This window comes from Pseudopipra pipra, chromosome 1 (assembly GCF_036250125.1).
Source record: "Pseudopipra pipra isolate bDixPip1 chromosome 1, bDixPip1.hap1, whole genome shotgun sequence".
In the NCBI taxonomy this organism is placed as follows: domain Eukaryota; kingdom Metazoa; phylum Chordata; class Aves; order Passeriformes; family Pipridae; genus Pseudopipra; species Pseudopipra pipra.
The window spans coordinates 132,014,781-132,032,514 of record NC_087549.1 but is presented as its reverse complement, the minus strand read 5'-3'; the positions used below and the strand labels follow the sequence as shown (position 1 = coordinate 132,032,514).

General features: G+C 40.8%; 1 protein-coding gene across 3 annotated transcripts in view; it reads left to right on the top strand.

The window, feature by feature from the left end:
- Window positions 1-177: 177 nt before the first annotated feature.
- The window catches only part of ANKIB1 (ankyrin repeat and IBR domain containing 1), an 82,802-nt gene continuing 65,245 nt past the window's right edge, over window positions 178-17,734 (top strand). For 2 of the 3 annotated variants that reach the window (XM_064677718.1, XM_064677699.1), the window contains exon 1: window positions 179-360. The gene's annotated coding sequence lies outside the window, so the exon portion shown is untranslated. Of the gene's footprint in view, window positions 361-17,734 lie in introns of all 3 variants that reach the window. The other variant, XM_064677708.1, reaches the window with a different exon arrangement.

Sequence of the window (17,734 nt, the reverse complement as noted above, 5' to 3'; positions counted from 1 at the left end):
GGACTGCGGCCCGGGCCGGGAGCAGGAGGCGCGGCGGGAGGGCGGGCGGGGAGGCGCCGAGCCGGAGCGGCCGCCCGGGCCCGGGGAGCGCTGCCGGCAGCAGCCGCTGTCAGCGCCGCCGCCGCCGAACAAAGGGGCAGCGAGCCGGCGGCAGCCGCAGCGCCCTGACCGCGCCAGGCAACTCGGCGGGCTGAGTGACAGCCCCTGCTGTCCGCGGGGCTCCCGCTGGAGGGGGCACTCCAGAGGGCGCCGCACCCGGAACGGAGCGGGAGAGACGAGCGGCCGCTGGACACATGGAAGCGCTGGGTGGTGGGCGCGGAGGCGCCGGGAAGGGCCGGGGAGAGCCCCTGTGAGGAGCCGGTGAGTGCCCTGCGGCGCTGGGCGAGGCTCGGGCGGGGGCCGCGGGGCTGCGGGAGGGGGCGGCGAGGGGAGACCGGCCGCGGGCACATCGGGGCGGCGGCAGCGCCCGCATCGTGGGGGGGGCGGGCCGGGAGGCGGCTCCGGGGGCGCCTCGGCAGGCGAGGGGAGCGGAGCGGGAGAGGCGGGAGCGGCCGTGGGCGAGGTGAACTGGCGGCAGGTTATCGAGGCTGGAGTGGCAGGGGGCAAGGGGGATACGGGAAGACTGCGGCCGCTGGGGTGGGGGATTAGGGGGCAGAGAGGCCGCCTCCGGCCCCGGCTCTCGGCGGGCGGAGGGCAGGGGGGCTCGCCCGGAGACCAGCCGGGTCGAGGGGGGGTCGGCGGCAGCAGACCCGGGGCGGCAAAGACCGTCGGAAAGTTTGGAGCTGGCCGATGGCCTGGCTTCAGCCAGCCCCTGCTGCTGGGCTCGTGCCCGCCTTGTTTGTAGCCTGGAAATCCTGCCCGGAAGGCAGAAGGGAAAAAGTATGAGTGGCCAGAGTGGGAACGTGTGCGGTGGGGTGAGCTGTGACAGCGTGACCTGGCTTTCTGGCTGGGGAACGCCGTCAGAGCAGCCCTTGAATGAAATCAAACGCTCGCGATCTCGTGGGATTTCCACACCCCCCCCGAGTTAAAAATTGAGTCTTGATACCGTAACAGTTTTATGTAAGTAGCAGTGTCGCTCTCCCAGGCATGTCTAAGCACATACTGGAAATTGGGCAACTTTTAAAAATTAATCTAAATTATGACTACTCAGTCTGTCTCTTATTTACAGTTCAAATAGTATGCGAGGAAATACAGAGTCACGAAAGCATGCTCGGCAGAGTAAAGCACTACAGCTTAAATGGTTTTCATGGATCCCTCCGTTGTGACTAACTGTCCTTGATTGCTCCTTCTTTGAGTGCATTTTTGTGCTTAAGGGTTCCAGAAATGGAGTTTTAGTTGCAGACATAACATCAATAATATGCTGTAATTTAAGTACATTCACTAACAAGAGAGAGACCACTGTTGAGAGGATTTTGGCTGTAGAGGTTAGCAATGAGAAGACATTGTGTCTTCCTTACATGTATGCCTGTTTTCTCCTTTGATCTCTTTGACTTTCAATACGAAGCGTAGTGGATTAATTTCTCTTTATTCTCTCTTGCCTGTAGAGGAAAATTACTCTTCTTCCTTGGAGGGAGGGGGAAAGGCTTTAGTCATAAGGAAAGCAACAGCATTTTTCAACTACTTAGGACATGTGGCTACTTAGAACTTGTTTCATTAAGATGTCTACTCAGAAGTGAACTGATAGAATTTATATCAGCTTCTTGTTCTTTTTTTTTTTTTTTGTGGACATGGGAAGAGTAAGTGGCTGTCCTTACAAATCAGAGACCAAGTTACAGAAGAGGCTTCTGGAAACTTTAATTCCAAGACTTTTGGTGGTTCTGTACTCGAGCAGTTCTTTCTTCAACAAATCTTACTTTAGTCCTTAATCAAAAGAATAAAGTATTTTAATAGTACAATATATTGTTCCTGAATTACAATATTACTATAAATCTACTAAAAAGCTAAACAATGTTGGTGGTGCCCTCTCTTCATATATGTGTATATGAAAATTAGTTTTAAAAGAAAGAAAAACAAAAAAACCAACAACGGCACTATAATAGTAATAGTATCAATAGCCAAAACCCAAAAATTGGGTAAGTAAGTTTTATGCAGTCTCTTTAATTTTTACTTGTGCCAAACACATCTAGATAGGACTAAGTATGTACATACAAAGCTACATGGTTGGGCTTATTGAAAAAACACGGAGTTTCCTGGATGTAGTTACATATTGCATATGAGTTTATGTGTATCTGTCATATGTTCCTAGGTAGCCTACACACTCCAGAAAATTACAGAAAACTGAGCATGTAAATTTGAAAAGGAATGCTTTCTAAAGCTGTCAGGTTTTATTCAATTGGACAATTGTAAAAATAGTTTTAGAAAATGTCATAGTATCTTTGTTCACTATATAAGACCTTGTTAACACTGTGGTTGATTTGTTCTGTCTCGAGCAGTTTCTCACTCCTGGTCTGTGACACCTCTGCTGTGATTGCTTAGCACTATGTTTCTTTTTATTTCAGTAATAGAGCTTTGTTTATTAATCATTAACTAGTTTGATTAGCAGGATTTGTGGTGTTTTGAGTTTTTTGTTTGGTGGGGGTTTTTTTTGTTTTTGTTTGTTTGTTTTGGGGGGGTTAGCTTTTTTTGTGTTGTGTATTGAAAGGATTTCTTTGTTTTGTTTTTAAGGGTTTTGTTTGGTTAGTTAGTTCAGTTTTGCTCTTTGTATACCATATAGTTACCGTTACTTGACTAGTTCATTAACGTCACCTTGGAATCTGATAACTAGAAGTTGCTCTCTGCGGTTGTCACTGTTGAAGTTTTGTCACCTTTGCTAAGGTGACTCATGCCAGTGAGAAAGAAAATTGAGAAGCTGGAGGTTACTGATACATGTGCTGAACCAATTAGGTTTCAAATCACATTACTGTATTTGCATAATTGGTAATGATACATAGCAAAGAGAGATCTGTTTTGCTTGAAAAACAGCCCTGTGGAAATTCTGAAATGTTCAAAATTACATGGAAAATTCTATTTTCAACACCATTATAATGGCTCTGAGGAAATGCTGTTGCAGCCTTTCAGTATATAAAGGGAGCCTACGAGAAAGATGGAGAGTGACTTTTTACCAGGGCCTGTTTTGACAGGACAAGGAGCAACAGTTTTTAACTGTTTTAGATAAGGCAAACACTTCTTTTGACCTAAAGCTTATTTGTAGTACTGCTAATATCCTTGACTTTTTTATAAGGAGTTTTATTGGAGTTACTTAAGAGATATTTTCATTAGGTGGTTTTGCTTACATTTATATTTTTAAGCAGGTAAATTCTGAACTTTGCCTGTTGGAGAATAGTTGCAGTTAAAATAAGGTAACAGCTTGTAAATGGATTACTGCAGGGAAATAGAAGGGTCTCGCTGCTGAATGCTTGGGATCCTTCCTGGTTCGAGTGGCCTTATGGAGAATCGGTGTGACAGTGTTGCAAGAAAAGTTACTCTTGTAACTTTTCTTGTTCAATTCTGTACTGACAAGGAAGACCCATGAACAAAATGAATTCTCTAAAAGTCAGTTTTATATTGATGTGTAAACTTACATCTAGAAATCAATATTTGCACACGGCCTGCAGTATAGTAATGTTATTCTTTGACAATAAGTATAGTTTAAATATTACATCATGAAAAATAAGATAGTGTATTATTAATTATTGTAAAATAATTCTTATGTGCAGGCTTCTGTGTTGGAGAAAACTTTATTAAATTTCCTGGAGATTTTCCCTACCTGAGTGAGTTTCCCAGTTGCTTGTGCTTACCATTTTGACACACCTGAAGAACTCACAGTAGACATGTCATGGAGGATTCTCTGTCTTCTCTCTGCCTGGCTGAATTCAGTGACTTAAGGGATAGGGGCAATAGTGACAAGTTCCTGCCCAGTGCAGCAAGTGTGTCTCCTCTATGGCTACCCTACCTTCCCACATGCCCTCACATAATACTTCGGAGTCTCTGCACATGAAACCAAACAGCTACAAAAACAATGATTCATCTAGCTTGGAGGTGCTGCCAAGGTTAAGTTGACCTATACTCTGCATCAGAACTGCTCCCACAAAGCAAAAAAATATCATTGTCATAGGAGAGTCCATTCTGAAGGGAACAGAAGGCTCAAAGAGAAGGACCTGCTTCTTGGGGAAGTCCGCTGCCTCTCTGAGGCCTGGATTAAAGATGTGAAGAGAAAGTGTCCTACTGCAGTATGGCCCTCAGATTAATATCCATTATTGATTTTAATTTTTTTTTCAGGTAGGCAGCAATGAATTTGCAACAAGAAGTCTGAGGGTAATGAAGGGCAAGTCTCAGGGTCTTCGTTAAGAGATCTGGAGCACAAATAGTGTATTTCTCTATCCTTCAAGTTGCAGGGAACAATGAGGGAAGAAACAGCAAGAGGCAGCTGATCAATGCCTGGCTCCAAGTCTGGTGTCACTGACGGAATTTTGGGTTTTTTGATCATGGGTTGGTTTACATGACACGAGGTCTGCTGGCGACAGACAGGGTACACCTGTCTCAGAGGGAGGAAAGGATCTTTGCACAGGAGTTAGCAAGGCTCATTAGAAGAGCTTTAAACTACATTTGAAGGGCGAAAGAGATAAAAGCAGTCTTGCTGGAGATAAGCCTGGGGCCAGCACACCTATATTTGAGGCATGGTATGCTACTGATGCCCTTTGATCTTCCATCTCAGTGAAGGTAGGGGATGGAGATCCATGTGGCAGCAAAGACCAGGGGTTATTGATGTGTTAGAAACGACAGAAGCATCTGAGATTGATCATACAGGAATTAGGACTTCTCCCCCAAAAGAGGTGGTATCAATAGCTTGGTTGAAGTGCTTCTACACCAATGCACACAGCGTGGGCAACAAATAGGAGGAGCTAGAAGCCATTGTGCATCAGGAAAACTGATATAATTGCCATTAGGGAAACATGGTGTGATGACTCACAACTGGAGTGCTGTAAACTCTTCAGAAGGGATAGTAAAAGAAGGAGAGATGACAGGGTAGCTCTGTGTTTTTGGGACTGTTTGTATTGTCTAAAACTTCACTATGGTGTCAATAGGGTTGCGTATGCATAAGAATCAGGGGGAAGGCCAACAGGACAGATATCCTGGTTGGGAGTCTGGTATAGACCATCCTGCCAGGTTGAAGAGGCAAATGAAATATTCTCTGAGCAGGGGGAAATTTTACAATTGCTGGCCCTTGTTCTCCTGGGGGACTTCGACTCACCAGATGTCTGCTGGAAATATGGTACAGTGGAGAGGAAACAGTCTAAGAGGTTCCTGGAGTGTCTGGAAGATAAGTTCCTGACACAGTTGACGAGTAAGCCAACTAGGGAAGGTGTCCTGCTGGACTTATTGTTCATGAACAGAGAAGGGCTTGTGGGTGATGTGATGTTTAGAGGCCGTCTTGGGCACAGTGATTGAAAACTGTAATTTCACAATTCTTGGACAAGTAAGGAGGGAGTCAGCAGAATTGTTACCTTGGACTTCCAGAGGAGACTGATTGACAAACTTTTGGGAGGCATTCCTGAAGGGCAAAGGAGTCCAGGAAAGCTGGGCATTCTTCAAGAAGGAAATCCAAAAGGCGCAGGAGAAGGCTGTCCCCATGTGCTGAAAGAAGAGCTGGCAGGGAAGGAGACTAGCCTAACTGAGCAGAGAGTTTTGTCTTGAAGTCAGGAAAAAAAGGAGAGTCTATGGACTTTGGGAAAAGGGGCAGTCAACTCAGGAGGACTACAAGAATGTCGTGAGGTTACAGGGAGAAAATTAGAAGGACCAATTAGAACTTAATGTGGCTACACCTGTAAGAGCTGATAAAAAGTGTTTCTATTAATACACCAGTAACAAAAGGAGAGCCAAGGAGAATCTCCATCCTTTATTGTACGTGGGGGGAAATATATAACAAATGATGAGGAAAAAGGTTAAGGTACTTAATGCCTTCTTTTCCTCAGTCTTTAATAGCATGACCAGCTGTTCTCTGGGTACCCAGCCCCCTGACTGGGAAGAAAGAGATGAGGAGTAGAATGAAGTCCCTGTAATCTGAAGGGAAGTGGTCAAGAGACATTCTACACCACTTTAGACACTCGCAAATCTGTGGGACCAGATGAAATCCACCCAAGGATACTAAAGGAGCTGGCAGAAGTGCTCCCTGAGCCACTTTCCATCATTTACCAGCAATCCTGATTAATGGGGGAGGTCCCAGGTGACTGTAGATTAGCAAATATGACACCTATCTACAAGAAGGGTTGGAAGGAGGATCTGGGGAACTACAGTCCTGTCAGTCTGACCTCAGGGCCGGGGAAGGCCGGATCATCTTGAGTGCCATCACATGGCATGTACAGGACAACCAGGGGATCAGGCCCAGCCAGCATGGTATTATGAAGGCAGGTCCTACTTGGCCAACCTGATCTCCTTCTATGACAAGGTGACTTGCTTAGAAGATGAGCAAAAGGCTGCAGATGTTGTCAGTAAAGCCTTAGACACCATTTCTCACAGTATTCTCCTGGAGAAACTGTCTGCTTGCATGGGCATACTCTTCTCTGGGTGAAAAAACCTGTCTGGGCCCAGAGAGTCATGGTGAATGGTGCTACCTCCAGTTGGCAGACAGTCACTAGTGGTGTTCCCCAAGGCTCAGTATTAGGGCCAGTCCTGTTTAATATCCTTATCAATGATCTGGGTGAGGGTATAGAGTGCGCCCTCAGTAAGTTCGCAGACAACACCAAGTTGGGCAGGAGTGTTGATCTACTGGGGTGTAGGAAGGCTCTGCAAAGGGATCTGGATAGGCTGGATAACATCAGTTGGAAACTGATTCTCTCCCCCAAGTACTTCACCTGATGATCACTTTTCCTGGAATTCAGCATAGAAAATAATCAGATTTTTCTAGTTTATAAATATGATTTTGCTTTTAAAACAGGCCCTGCTTGTTCTTATAGCAGGTACTTTTAAGTGACCATGGGAACATCATGTCCTGTTTGTGTGCAGCTGTTTTGGTCCTTGTGGCAAATTATTACAAATTAAATAACTTAGAGGAGAAAATTGTATTTGTTATATTTATTAGTTTGAGTTGTGTTTGTAGTCCACTTAAGATTTCCTCTTTAAGGAACTTCCAGAGATGTTAGTTGGGGTAAGCAATGGCCCCCTGCCCTTTTATTTTAAGTGGATTTCTAATAGAAATTTTGAAGGCAAAGTTACCAATGGTATATTTCTATCAAAGCTGTTGCGTAGAAACTCAAAACTGACTGTATCAAAAAGCAATAGTAGCTTTTTGTAGGATGCACAGATGAAGCACTGATGATAAAAATTGAAATACTTCCTGTTATGAACCAGCCTTTGGAGAAGAGATCATGATGTAGTCTCATCAGTGTTTTTGCACAAAAAATACATCAAATACTGATTCTATTAAAGTTTATTGTAGACTTAAGAAGGAATTTTAGGACTGTTGTCATTTATTAATGGACTCTTCTATGTACTAAGGATTTGATTGTTACTGTGCTGCTGTGATATGCAGTTGTGTGTTTGTATTTTTATTAGCTACTATGTATGTAAGATATATGCAAGGCTGGATGCATATCAAGGACTGATTTTCAACAGTAACAACCTGTAAATGCTCTTGCAACAGAATTTTCCTCTGAAATATTCTTTTTATTAACTTGCCTCTGAAAATTACTTGCAGAATTGTTACTTTTTTAGAATTTTTTATTTTTAAATCCAGATGGCTCTGCTGTTCTAGATCTCTAAGCAGCTGGGGGACAAGCAAATACAGTCATCTCCAGTAAACTCTCTGCTGTGTTGAAAGAGTACAGACAGACATGTAGAAACGTCCTGGCAGAGTAGAGACTATCGAAATGGTGAATTTCTTCAGTGTTGCAAAGGAACTGCAAAAACGTGTAGCTACTAAACTATGAAGACCAAAGTTTCAGCTGTGCTAATAACGCAGGTTATACGTTTTAACATTTTAAGAACTTATTGACTGATGCAGTTTCATTCACATTTGCTAAATAGTTGAAGTTATCTCTGTACCCATAAGGTGGAGATTTTGATATATTAAAGCTCAGGTCTTGGGACACAGCAGTATAGCAGACTACATGATAGCAGAACATGTGATTCTTCAGCAATGATCTGACACGTGTTCTGTGAAAGTACTTCTACAAAATTGTAATACCAAATAATGTAGGCCTGTGAAACATTGTGACTTACATGTGGTTCTAAGAAAAAACATTTGTTTTTTATTAAAGAACTGCTGTTACTTGCATTCTCTGAAAGTTTGTATATGGAAGTACACAGCCTGCAGTATTGAGACCTTACTAACAGCTCTGTAGCTTATTGCAGTATAAATATATAATGGCTCTTAATTTAGGCCCTTTTCCCAGACTTCTTGAGAGTCACTGACACAGATACTTTGTGTATTTAGTTCTCCATATTTAGAAGGATGTGTTGGAGAGAAATCTTTCATTGGAGCTATTTCAGTGAGTCACCAAGTGCAAACTGCCCATAAAAAAAAAAAAAAAAGTACTGAAGAGGCTTTATTTGGTGACTTGTGTGTTGAAGTACAAGGTCTGTATAACATCCCATTTACCAACCTGTTAATTAGTTAAAATTAAACTATGTGAAAGTCCTAGAGGAAGGCTGCCTAGACAATTAGGGGACAGAAGCACATAATGTAAAAAGAGAAGCTGGAAGAGCTGGGTGTCCTCAGTGTTCAGAGAAGGCTAGAGTGGTGGATCTTGTTTTCAATTAAAAGACAGAACCAGATTCTTCTTGGAAGAGCTGTGAGACAACAGAAAAAGTTACAGCAAGGAATATTTCAATTATACATCAGGAAAGATTTGCATCATGAAGGTGGTCAAATGTTGGGATAAGTTGCCTAGAGAGGCTGTAAGATCTCTGGAGTTCTCTGAACTTGATTGAGGACGGCCTTGAGCAGCCTCGGAAGCTCTGGAGATTGCCGTGGGTAGAGGATTGAAGCAGTTGACTTCCAGAGGTTCTTTCCAATATAAATGAGTGCTTGCTCCGTATCACATGATATGGTTGCACAAGCTCTTTCTCTGTCCTCTGTATACAACTGGTTCTGGCCCAGCTGAAGCGTGTGGCCCAGAGAGTTTTGTAGTTGTTAGTTTTTTGGTCATCTTACATGATTTGCACTATATGGCTCAAATCCTGTTTTTTAAATTGACTTCTGCATAGTCAAAGATTTTAAGTGATTGATCAGTTTAATGCTTTGAATTATCATGTGTCTGTCATGAAATAGACTGATCCTGAATGAGATACCCCATTTCCAGAGTTTTGTATGTTTGAATAATGTTAAGGATTTTTTTCTGTAATAAGATTTACTTTTTTCGCTATGCAGAAGTAGCCTGATTACTTGTGCATTCTTCCAGGCAAATAAATGTATAATTATAGTTGGAATATGGACTTATTCTGGTTTGTTGGGTTTTTTTTGTTGGAGTTGGGGTTTTTTTGGGTGCTTGGTTTATTGGAGCTTTTTGGGGTTTTTTTTCCCTCGAAATTCATAAATCCAGACCTTCTCATAAGCAAGTGGCCTGAGATTTATAATTATTTACTTAATAAAGGAATAGAAAGTTAAATTCATTTGTCTGGAATAGGAGTTAGACAGCCAGCATGTTCTAGTATAAAATACTTTGTTGTAATCTTTAATTAAAAGGAGATAATTTGGAGGGTTTAGTCTTTGTTACTCTAAATGTAATTACAATATAAAATATGCAAACCTGAATAAAAGTCACATAATTTTACTGTAAATGCAATGTAAAGTTCCTATTGATTTGGTCTTCATTTCATAGAAATACGTTTTAAGTTAATTCTCACTGAGCTGCGCTCAGAAATTCTGATTTTTTTTTTTCCTGTGCATGTATTCATATTGTATTCATATATGAGTGAGGACTCAGAATGGAGAACCAGAGTTTTTTAATCAGTCTTTCAGAAGGTGATTGGTTAATTTTTTTATCTCTCTCCTTATTCTGTTTTAGCTATTTGCATCATTTTCTAAGAAGATAATGAGTCAAATTTCTCCTTAAATAGTTGCAAACCTTAAAATTATACTGAATTAACTTCAGTTTTGTTAGGTTGTGGTATCAGGGTAGCCATGAGGAGTTACTAATAATTATGTCCCTCATTATTTTGCAAGTATACAAAGGTTCTCAATTTTAGCATCTACTCATGAGTGCAAGGGAAAAAATCATAAATCCCAAAATCATGTGGTTTTGGGGAATAACTTCTGCGTGACTAATACAATTTCTAGCAAAACCATACAGTGTTTTCTGTGTGTCTTCAGCATGCTTTAGCTCCTTCAAAGGAATGATGACATTCAGATCAAAGCAGGCTGGGTTAGTGCTAAATGGAGGTGTTCAAAAAAGTTTCTTTTTGAAACATAAAAACTCAGTATGAACTTTGAACAGAAAAATATTCCTGAAACAGTCTACCCATGGCTTACTTTGAAAATAAATCCTTTCACATTCCTACAGCCAGACAGTCCACCCTAATCATGCTTTGCTTTAGCTATTGTATACTTTATTTTCCCCAGTGCTGCCTCAGTCTGCTTACTGTAACTCTTTGATGATTCCTGTTCTCCTTTCCAAAGTGCCCACCTAGCTGCTGTATCCAAACAGCTGTAACTGAGGGCACATGAGAAATGTTCTGATGCTGTAATTGTATGTTGTGGCTCCATTTCCCTACAACTGAGGGATAAAAAATCGTTTCTATTTAAATGTGGTACATTCTGTGAAATGAGTGGCTTTAACGTTTGTCCTCATAGAGTTAAAGACATGAGAGCAGTATTCCATTTCCAAAACGGATTAACTGGAACATGAGGCTGTAAAATGCAAAGTTTTGGGCTTTTTTTAAATACACTTGCTGTTCTAGTTGATAAGGAAATAAGATTTCCATGTTACACAGACACTTGATTATATCCTGAAAAAAATGAGCAAGCTATTGCATAGGTGGATTATATGCCTTTAGAGTAGGTGGTTCCATCATCCCCAATTCCTGGAACATTCCAGCTTCATGCCTTTCTGTTGCAATACAATAGGTTTTCACACAAATCACCATTTGAAAACGGAGTCTCTTGTGTTTATTTCACCTCCTTATAGAGATATATTTTGATTTTGTATATGCTGTTTTTTAAGCTGTTAGGTGCTTGCTTCGAAGATACTTCTTACTTTTACTTTGTTACCAGATGTTCTGCTTCACTTCTTGTCTATTGCTCTTTTTCGCCTTTTGAATCTTCTAGAGAGTAGTTTTATGTGATTAGAACATCCTTCTTACTGTGCAGAATATTGTATGAATACATTAGGGTAAAAAGCCACCACAGTGGCTTTTTAAAGGTATTTGTGCCTGTTGAAATTTTCAGAAGACCTTAAAACTTAAATCCTCTAATTAATATCTCAACCCTATTGATAAAGTATTGTTGTTTCTACGTATCCACCAGCATTGAAACTCAAGTCCGTGGACTGTTCCCCAGCAAGTTTTAAGTCTGTTATGAAATATGGTGCAACAGAATAAGTGATATAGGAGGGAAGGAAGGGATTGTTGTTAAACATCACCCTTTCCCAAAGTGCAAGTGGAGAGGGACCACATTAGACATATTTCTCACCACTCCGTGCTTCAAGACTGTGTTTGTTCAAAAAGCTTTGTGCCAAGTTAGTAGAGTTTGTTCTCATTGGACTCCTGCTGAGCCCCTGCAGCTACACTGAATGCCTTTAACCAGTTCCTTCTTTTTGACTGCCAGGGTAGCAGAGCTTGGACTTTTCCCTCTAGTAAGTGCAAGCTGCCCTGTGTCCTTTCACTGCCTGTTGGACAGGAATTTTAGTTCTTTCCACCTAGATGTTGCTTACCTAGTGTCAGGCACTAGAATAGCACCTGCTGCTGATATTAACAATCATGGGGAGTTTTGCATAATGAAATTAAAACTGGATCCAGACAGGGGTACTAGTTTTGCTGATATTTTTGTAAAGGGCTGACGTGAAGTTGTTGTATCAGTTATTTGTTGAGTTTACATTCTGATACGCTTTGATACTCCTTTGTACACTCAGCGTGGGTTCTTGCAAGCTTGGGTGCAGTTAACAGAGCCACTGCTGCCTCTGGTGCTGTGATGCCTGCTCAGTGTCTGCAGTCTCCCACTCCACCCAGCTACATCCTGCAGTCCATACCCCATCCACCATCCGCTTTTAAGTGCATAGCCACTGTCAGAGTAATAGCTGATAAAATAATGCTGGGCTACAAAAGAAATTCTGTGAAAGCTGTTTTGACTTCAGTGAATGCAGTGGTGGTGTACTGTACAGTGGTGCTGGTGTACTGCCTTGCCTCCAGCACCCAAACACAACTGCAGGCTTTGCACAGTTTGCACGTTGCTGGTGCTTCTGTTTCTGTCTGCACTTCAGTATGAGCAAACACTGTTTTGAACATATTTCCACTCTTTGTAGTATGCACTGGTACAAGTAGTCCTGCCTCCCTATCACTGTTGCCATGCTCTGGCCATTTGGACCATCAACATCTAGAAAGAAAATGCAGAAGGGGGGACTGATATGAGTCACATCTGTTCTGCTTCTCCGTGCAGCCACAAAGGCACATGCCGGTAAAAAAAAAAAAAACAAACAAAAAAAAAAAACCAAAAAAAAAAAACCAAGGGAAAGTGCAGAAATATGGATGAACAGAAAGGGTGATGAGGGAAAAAAAAGGGTAGGATTGGTTTTGGTGTCAATTAAAACCACTTTAGAAACTACAATGTAAGTTTCTCAAACAACATTAGTGTCATAAAAAGATAATGGAGACAGATTTCCAGCTTGCTAAGTGCATACTTCATAGTAACTATGAAAGTTAATTTATAATTTCTGAGGCTTTCAGGGAGGTCTCATAGAGGTCACACATAGATCTGGGCATCAGTAACAGGGAACTCGAGGCAGAAAAAGACAAAAACAAGAAGTGTAGGGGAAAAAGAAATGCACTTTTTTATGGCTTTTTTCTGGCAAGTAGTGGGGGGAGGGAATGTTCTCTTGTGATGTCTTTTACTTTACAAGCAGGAAGAGCTATTCTTAAATAAGTGCCTGTGTGTTACATTGGCACTGGAGCAGGTTTTTTGTAAGGCGGTCACCAAGGGATTCCTGAGCACCACAACTGTGCAAGCTGCTGAAAGTAATACAGCTGGTTCCCCCAGCTTGTGTCTTGTCTACCACTGCTTGCCTTTGCTTCTGCAGATGTGTGCAATGAAACCGGCAGTGGATATTTGTCTCGTTTTCAGGCAGCCAAATACTTAGTAAATGCTGGATTGATGATTGAACTTCTCCTAGTGATAGGTCAGGCTACTTAAGAGCTGCTTTATGAGTCATGGTAGAGGAAGCTGAGTGGGCTTGTTGAGCTGAAGGAGAGACATGGTGACTTGACCGATGACAGTAAGCCCGATTAGCAGGCTGGATTGCATACTCTCAGGTGGCCATGCCCCATCTTTGGCTGGACATCCGCTGTCACTGCTTTGCAGCCAGGTTTGGTAGACTTTGAGGTAAAAGTCTTCCCTTCTGTGAGGAGGCATGCCTAGCTATGGAGGCAGCAGAAAGGGAACACATGTCCCAGTCACAGCAGCACCACCCCAGCAGGGAAAGCCCATGTGCAGATGTCCTCTGTGACTTTGTGAGCAGCATTCGGAAACAGCACTGGAGGAGAACCTCCTGTGCAGTGTCACTGACACCTCCCGAGTCAGGCGGATGACCTGGATCTTTCTGTTCTGCAGGACCTCCCTGTCTAATGTAGCACTAAATAAGGGACACAGAGGTCCTAAAAGTCACCTTACCTAACCAGAAGTACCGGATCCACTGGTGAGGTAGCTGTGTTTGCAGCACGGTCAGTCATTCTTTTCTTATGACCCTGGGAACTGTGTGGAGCAGACATGGAAGAGTCAGTGATGAACACAGCCCAAGCTGTGTTAACTCTGCATTTTGTATTTTGATAGTAGGTGATCTTGTGAGCAATAAGTGTTATAAACAAAGGGTACGTAAGTCTAGTAAATGCTGCTTTTCAGAACACATACCTGCTGGAACAGTGACTGTCTGTAAAAAGCAGTAAAGCACAGCAGGTTTCCATTAAAAAAAAAAAGAATCCCGAAAAAATTTGAGCAATACACAAAGGTGAACGAGCAGACAAGGCATGACATGATCTTGGGTATTGGCTAGCAAGCCAAAGGCTTCTGTTGAGGATGGGAGCATTATTGTGTGACCATTAGCAGTCTGATATTGAACAGGCTTATACCTCATACCTCAGGTGATCTGGTTCTGTGGCAGTCCAGCTTAACTGTGAATTACAATCTAAATCTTTTTATAGTGATTTCCTTTTTTAGACTGCAGTGTTCTGGTGTAAAGCATAAAAAGTAAAGTATTTCCTGACTGGTATACTGACTGTATAAATAGTATTGAATGCTTAAATCTGTTTCCGGATGGAGAAATCTTCTTCAGATTGAAAAGACAAGTGAAATTTTTGAGATATTCTTTAGCTATTCAAGGGGTTTTTGTGAGGAGGTGTCTCCTTGTTCTTCCCCAGGAAATGTGAAGAACAGTAAAGAGGGTGACGAAGTTTACAGACTACAGGAGAACATGGGAATAGGGAAATTGGGAGAAGAGGGGCAATTTTTTTGGAAAGTTTCCTTTTATTTGTTGTTGCTACAAAGTAGAGACGAATAAGGAGAAGCAAGGTCCGAATATGTGATACCATGAACATTATCAGAGTAGGAGAAACAACCTCACAAGACTGCTTATGCTTTCCTCTCTCTTGTAGCATCTGGCTACAGTCTTTTGTTGCTAATTAATTCAGCATCTCTCAGAGAAAGAGATCTTTCATGAGAAAATGGGAAAGGAATTCTAAATTAATTAAACATTTTTAAAAAACAGAATATCACCGTAATGTAAATCTTAATGTAAAAATATTCTAGATGTGCTCTACAGGTTTCCTGCATTCTGGCTGAATCAAGCAAGGTAAAAGGAGATTAGCATAGACACCATCCCTTTATCAAGTATCATTTGCTGAAGTGAGATGTACGAGAGCCAGGGTCTAATCTCAGAACTGAGATCTGTGTTGAATCTTGTGGAAAAGCTGTGGAGATTCTGTTTCAGGTTATTTTTCTCAGTGCAAATATGATTTTCTTCAGTACTCTTTTTGATAATTAAAACTGTGCAATCCCCCCCTGCATTTTGTCATATTTAACTTCTCCCTTAAGAACTAACTTTGTGTTAGATTACTGGAGGTGGGTTAACGTGATGCAATTTTTAAAAGATTCCAAGACAGGCTTATTGAACAGCAGATACATAAGCCAGATGCTTGTTTCTGGAATATTAGTAGAAATGTAATAAGTAGCAGACACATCAATAAATGTGATGTCCTGAGGATCAGTCAATGTAACATCATAAGGGGAAATCTGATCTTGCAAACTTACTGAAATCTTTTGAAGAAGTTGTCAGGGAAAATGCATTTCTTATAATCTGCTTGAATTTTCAAATGGCATATCACACAATCCCTTGCTTAGAAGTCTTAAAGAATCCAAACAGCTTTGAGAAAGAGGGAGGGTCTATTGCAGAACTTGCTGGTTAAAAAATAGGAAATGGATAGAAATAAAGAGCTTTTGCAGTGGTTGAAGGTTATTGATAGAGTCCCACATAGATCAGTGCTAGGACCTCTGCTGTTTAATGTGAGGATAAATAATCTGGAAACAATGGTAAGTAGTGAGATGATAGTCTCTAGACAATACTATAAACAGTGTCCACTGCAAAGGAATTTTATGAGACACAATGGCAAATAGGATACAAAGCTCAATATAGCTAAAGGTGAAAGATTCATGTGGTTTGGGGGGGAAAAAGGGTCCTAAATTTATACTATTACAATTCAGGAACAAGATCTTGAGGTTATAATAAAAACTGTGAAGAAAATCTGTTTAGTCATTAGTACGAGTCCAAAAAGTAAATGAAGTGTTGAAATAGAGGCCATGGCTCCACAATGTGAATCTGTGCATTTTGCATGTTATACATAGCTCCATGTCTCCTAACTCAGAAAGATGGCGTTGGAAATAGATCAGAAAAAGCAAAAAGATCCTAAATGTTGCACAGAATCCATTTCTTCGGAATTAGGTTTAATCAATCTGTAAAAGAGCGAAAGATTGGTATGACAGAAGGGGGATCACCTGTAAAAGGTGATATGTAGAAGTCTCTAAAGTCACAAGTGGAATGGAGAGAATAAATATGAAAAGGTTTTGCTGCCTACCTCTCAGTTCTTGTAGACGGTGGAAATGAAATTTAACAAGTTGCAGGTTAAAAACAGATATTTCTTCACAATGAATAGTTAAGCTGTGAAATTTCAGTATGCTGTGGCTGTTAAAATTTTCCACAGATTTGGGGAGTTTTTTAACAACTTGGTGGAAGAAAAATGCATTAGAGGTTATTAATATAAAACTAACATGTCTGGCTCAAGAATTCATCAAGTGGTAAATTGCTGAAGACTGGGAGGATATTGTGTAAAGGTATCTGTTCCTGCTTGCCCAGTTTTTGTACTTTTCACTGTTATGCTCTGCTGACAACTCTCTGGACAAGGAATTAGATGAGAAGTATCTGATCCAGTATGGCCGTTATTATGTTTACAATATTTAGAAACAAAATCAGAAAAAAAATGCATGTATTGGTAACAACAAACTTAAAAGAACTAATGAAACCAAATATGAAGCTGTTTTGTGAAAGTACACAATGAACTGTATTAATCAATAAAATTGAAATATAAACAGTAGAAGTAGTAAATAAGATTATTAGAATTGAAAAAGTTATCTAGTTTCCATTAATAACATTTGAGTATATATAATGAAAATCATCTTCAGCTTGCCTTAGCTTATGTCTTGAAGTAGAATTGGTGTTAGGGATAGAAATCCTTCAAAGTAGGAATAAACTAGTTTTTCTATTTTTCTCCCATTTAGAATTTTGGATATTATTCCTAAGCAAAATTCACATTTATTTTTGAGGATTGACACTTTTTTTTACAAGTCAGTCTGAAATAACTTCTAAAACAGCAAAGGACTCTTACCAGTCTTTGTCAAACCTACCATAATTTTTAATTTATGCTATAACCCTTCCAAATCTACAGAGCTGGAAAAAAAAAAGGTGTGAGTTTTGCTTTTTGTAGTTTTTTAAAGGCTTGTTTCGTATTTTTGCAATTCTTCTTTTTCTAGTTTAGTAATGTAGCTACAAAAGGTTAAAGCCAGGTGATTTTTCAGATTTTCAAATTACATATCAATTGAACCTATTATCTCAAGTACACATTGTCTAATTAAGCTTTTTACAGCTCTTTCTGTAATAAATAGTTCTGACTGCTGTCAGGAAAGGTAATGAATTCTGTCAATTTTTGAGGTTGCCATCTAGGAAAACAGTCTCTCTGTAGCATGCAGAAGAAGGTAAATGCAACTTCTGCAGCTCCTCAATATCTTCTAAACTCATTCTGGTGTTACATCCACAGAATTCCCCAGGAAAGGATATCTGAGATTTTTCCAGAAGTTCAACACCATCCCGATCCTTTCTTATTAATTAAATTTCAGTCCTGTTAAGCACAAGGATAGGAGCCCTTACTGTCATCAAGGATCCTTCATTTCTTAGTATCTAAAACTTGCTCTCTTCTACGAAAAATCATTGACTATTTCACGAATCTAGGCACTAGTTTTCATCCAGAAACTGCTGGTCTACATCTTTACCTTTTGCCATCTCAAGTA